The sequence below is a fragment of the Polistes dominula genome, unplaced genomic scaffold (assembly GCF_049000335.1).
Source record: "Polistes dominula isolate Pdom_NZ unplaced genomic scaffold, Pdom_raw_medaka contig_19, whole genome shotgun sequence".
Lineage (NCBI taxonomy): Eukaryota > Metazoa > Arthropoda > Insecta > Hymenoptera > Vespidae > Polistes > Polistes dominula.
In genome coordinates this window covers 836,394-842,393 of record NW_028301058.1, presented here as the reverse complement: position 1 = coordinate 842,393, position 6,000 = coordinate 836,394, and positions in this window count along the sequence as shown.

Below are 6,000 nucleotides of genomic sequence, written 5' to 3'. Positions count from 1 at the left end.
CATTTCAGTTTTTTTTTTTTTTTTAAGCAACGATATATATATATATATATATATATATATATATTTTTACAATGCATTTTTTTATTCAGTTAACAAATAAATTTATAGAAAAATTTGTCAAACGTTGAAACATATGATTTACTTTTATAACAAAATAATGAATAATTTTTAAAATAATTTATTTATCATAAAAATATGATTTTTTTTTCTCGAGGTTTACTTTACTTAAAATCATCGTTTTTTTTTTTTTTTTTTAATTAATTTTTTATGATGGTCGATATATCAGTCATTTTTTATATGATAAGAAAATGCCATGGCCTATATTAGCATTTAATTGCAAAAGAAAGAAATAAAAATAAACAAATATATATTATAAATATTATAAATAATTAAACAAATATAAATGTAGAATATATATATACACATATAAGAAAATATTACAAATATATGCATTTGTAAGTAAAACTTAATGTTAAATGTTAATTACAAAAAGAAAAAGAAAAGAAAAAGAAAACAATGAAGAATAAACAAAAAAAAGGATTCATTTCGAATCTAACGAATAAAATAAATCGTGCAACGTCGTCGTCGTTGTATAAAGTAATTGTTTACACATATTAAAAAAGAATCATAAAAAAAAAAAACAAAAAAAAAGAAAAGAAAAATCCATTAACTCTTTGCGGGCATAGAATTTCAGATAATAAAAAAGAAAAAATAGCCCCCTCCCCTATGTTGCATAGAGAAATTTGATTTAAGTTTTCAAATTAAATCAAATTGGTTATACTTTTTTTTATTAATAAAAAATCTTATACAATGTAATATAATGTAAAAACATAAAAACAAAAAAAAACGTGTTAATAATTAATTGTTTTGCATAAATAAGACGCAAATATAATCTTATCTTGAGCATGGTTTTTTTTAGCTATTGCAATAATATTTCAAGGTGGGTGGGATTAAAAATGTCCCATTGTGCATTAATGGTGTATCCAAAAGGATGGTGGGATACTTTTAATCCCAACTGTGCCCCAAAGAGTTAAAAGAAATCACGAATGATATAATAAATAATAATAATAAATAATAATAATAAATAATAATAATAAATAAATCATTTTATTTATCAGCAATCGCAATAACATTTTTCATTGCGATTTAATTATAATCATGCTTATCATCATTATGCATTATGCATTATGCATTGCAATATGCATTGCATTATATATATGCATATATATATATATATTTGAAAGTAATTTCTATTAAACAAACAAAAGAAAAATAAAAAAAAACGAATTGATTGAAGGATGTATGTGAATTCACGTTAAACAATAACGAAAAAACAACGAGTTTTAATATTTTTGTTTTGTTTTAAACGAAAATTATTCATTTTTTTAAATTAATTATACACATATATACATGTTACAACACATGTATATGTATTTGGAAAGTTTCAATTAAATTGTTAATTATTTATAAACATTTTTCACACTTAGAATGAAGAAATAACGTGAATAATAACGTTTGCATCTGTCCTTGTCAGTCTGTTTGTCTGTCTGTCTGTCTGTCTGTCTGTCTGTCTGTCTGTGCTGTGTATGTTTGTTATAAGCGTGCAATGTGTGTGCTTTTTGCTATTAAAAAAGAAATAAAAAAATCTGAAAAAAATGAAAAAAAAAAACAATACAAAACAAAAGGATACACGTGTACATCTAAGTAATAAAAAATTAAAAAAAGAAAAAAAAAGAAATAAAAAGAAAGGACCATCGAATTAAATCTTTCCTCAAATATATTTGAATTAATTGAAAATAGACAAATTCAATGATAATTATTATTATTAAAATAATACTTTGTTTATTCGATTGTATCGAAAAAATATTACAATGAATTATTATATTTGATTAGGGGTGCCCCGTTACGGACTGATTGTAACTGTGACTCACGATCAGTTATCAGAGTTATATCGATTATAAATTGAGATATAAACTATCCTATCTTTCAAGTTGAATGAAACTGCACAAAGTATGCAAAATTTGATGAAAATCGGTTCAGTAATTTAGGAGTTCATTGCGGACAAACAACGTGACACGTAATTTATATATATTTAAGATAAGATATCTTTTTTCTTTTTTTGGAACGGGGGGGGGAAATGAATGAAGTCACTCGATAGTAGGGTGAATTTTTGAAATGACCCCATAATAAGATAACCTTGAGTTCATTCAATAAACTAATAAACTGTATGATTAGATTAAATTTGATTTGAAAAAAGAGAAAGAAAAAGAATAAGAAAAAGAAAGAAAAGATATTTAACAAAAAAAAAGTAATTAACATTTTAATCCAACGCTTAGAAATGTTGAATTATAATTATGATTACAATTGTATGTGAATATTATAATATTGCAATTATTATTTTTATTATTATTCATTATAACTTTAACAAATGATAATTATCATGTGTTAAGTGTTTACCTAAGAATTTATTTTCCTTTTCCATAAATAAATAAGTAACGACGTGTGTATTAATGACAAAGATATAAATATAAACCGAGAAAGATAATAAATAGAAATAACGTAAAAAAAAAAATAACTCGAGGGAATTAGAATACGAAAAGTTAAATATAAATGAAGAACAAGAAAATGTAAAATGTAAAAAGTAAAAAATAAAAAATAAAAAATAAAAAATAAAAAGAAAAATGAAGGAAGTGAAGAGGAATTTTTAGCAGAGTAGGAGGATTTTTTAGTCGGATTGATGTTTCAACTATTTTCAAACTACTATTTAATAAAATTAAAAATACTACTACTACTACTACTAATAATAATAACAATAATGATAAATAAGATTGAAAAGAAACAAAAAAGAAAAAGAAACAGTAACAATAATCGCATATCGCGTGTTCGTAAATAAAATTGGGTTATTTTGTTTTTGTTTTTGTTTTTGTTAGATTCTCAGGAATTAGCGTTCCTCAAAACGATTTCACACATATATATTAAAACACCCACACATATATACATACATAAATACATACATACATACATACATCTTTATAATGTAAACCCGTAAATAATCGCTACGTTTTATATCGCCGTCCATGACAGAGAAATAGGGGTAATAAAGAAAACGAAAGAGGTGTAGGAGAATTATACGACGATGAGAAGAAAGAAGAAAGAAGAAAGAAGAAAGAAAAATAAAAATAAAATGGAGTGTAGGTGGAGGTGGTGAAAGATGTGGGTGGTGATGATGGGGGTGAGTGGGTGGTTGAAGGGAGAAGGTGGAAATGTGTGTATGCTCGATGACATGGTTCGATGTTGATCGATTGAAATGTTAAACGTAAATATGTGAGAATATGAGAATAAAATGTTAGATAAAACGATAGTTATAAAGATAGAAAATGATAGATGATGAACAAAATGTAATAAAAAAAGAAAAGAAAAGAAAAGAAAAGAAAAGAAAAGAAAAGATAAGAAAAGGAAAGAATAAGCAAAGCAATTGCTTAGCTCGTTAAAACGCTTTTAGGAGTTCAAACGTTTTATGAAATAGTCAATATTAATATTGAATCATTGTGATAAACACAACATGCGAGTCACGCGAAGAATAATAATAATAATAATAAAAAAAATTAAACAAAGGAAACAAAAAATTAACAAAAAGTTAACAAAAAATTATAAGCAGTTTAATAGAGAGAACCAAACAAACAAACAAACAAACGAACATAAAAATATAAAAAAAAAACAAATAGGTAAAACGATGATTAAAAATGAAATTATGATATATATATGTATATATATATGTTATTTTGAAATTGTTTTGTATGTGTGAGAGAGAGAGAGAGAAAAATCGTCGAAGTTAACGTACTAACACCATAATAATATCTCAGTATCTCTATGACTAACACACACATTTGTTCGTTCATTCCTCTTACGATCGATATATCGAATAAAAAAACAAACAAACTCTTATGTTTTTTATTTCTTTTTCTTTTTTTTTTTTAATTAAGAAATAATATATCTAACAGTCTTGATAATAAATTGATAAGAAAGTGGACGATGAGAACTATAGTACGTGTTTTGACTAGGAATTTTGATCTATTAGATGATTCGTAAAGTCAAAATTCGAAAGTTTCGTTTCGTTTTGTTTTTCTTTTGTTCAAATGAAGATAATAATTTGTGCATCGAGGTTAAACTGAAATTTGTTATTAAGTGATTATAAATAATTGAATTTGATCAATTAAATTCTTTCGATTGATCTCATGTGTCTACTATTTGTCGATTTGTATCAACTTAATGGCCATTTGTTGTATCAGCAAAATAACAAAACGACTTTTCGAATCATCTAATAGAAAATGTATCCTTGTTTTTCATGTACAATGATTTCAATGGAGTTTGTGTTTCAAGATTGTAAAAAATAATCATGAAGAATATTAAATGAGACGAGATATATATATATATAAAACGCACATGTATAAAATAATTAAATACGTTTTAATTAAGGATGTATTGACTAATTAATAAATAACAACGACGAGAGAGGAAAGTGGAGTTCAAAGTAACATTTTTGTTACTAAGTAAATTTTGTGTCCTATAAATAGTTGCAAAATAAAAAAACAAATCTATATTTTGAAAAAACATAAATACCAAGAAGAAGAATAAAAATTAATGAGAATAATAATAATAATAATAATAATAATAATAATAATAATAATAATGAATCATATGTTCATCTCATGATAATTATAATTACACATACGTACACACATATATGTATATATATAGTTAACTTATATACTAAAAATATTGACCGACATGTATGCTGTGTATATTTAATTTTTTGTTAAACCATTGCAAGAAAGAAATAAATAATAATTACGTATGGTGTGCGTGTGTGTATGTGTGTGTTACGAAAGTGTCCATTAATAATAATTGTGCAATTGCAATTGTATGAATTAATCTCACTTACAAATTAATTATAAAAATAAATTTTAAACGTGTTTCGTTAAAAACACATCACAAACCATCGCTACGAATCATCAATTTTGTTTTTTTTGTTATTTTATTTTATTTTTTATATTTCAATCCTTGTTTTTAATTTCAACAATATTATTTTGAAATATTTGATAAAAGTACATAATGATGATAATAATAATGATTAATAATATTATTAAATAATTAATTATATTATGTTCAAAGTTATTTCTAAAATTACAATCTTGAATTGAAGTTATTTGGATTTAATATTTTAATAATATTATTGTAATAATAATTATTTATCAATGATATTAATAATTTATCAAATCTTATTTAAAGAGATACAAATATAAATTATTTTATTAATTAATATATAATTTTATTTATATAATATTAATAATATTATTAAATTATTAATTATATTATGTTCAAAGTTATTTCTTAAAATTACAATCTTGAATTGAAGTTGTTCATTACTTGGATTTAATATTTTAATAATATTAATAATAATAATTCACCAATGATATAAATAATTTATCAAATCTTAATTAATGCTACAAATATAAATTATTTTATTAATTAATATATAATTTTATTTATATAATATTAATAATATTATGTTCAAAGTTATTTCTTAAAATTACAATCTTGAATTGATGTTGTTCATTACTTGGATTTAATATTTTAATAATATTAATAATAATAATCCATCAATGATATAAATAATTTATCAAATCTTAATTAAAGCTACAAATATAAATTATTTTATTAATTAATATATAATTTTATTTATATAATATTAATAATATTATTAAATTATTAATTATATTATGTTCAAAGTTATTTCTTAAAATTACAATCTTGAATTAAAGTTATTTGGATTTAAAATTTTAATAATATTAATAATAACAATCTATCAATGACACAAATAATTTATCAAATCTTATTTAATAACACAAATATATATATATATATAATATATATATATATATAATACATAATAATAATTAATAATATTATTAAATAATAAATTATATCATATATAAAATC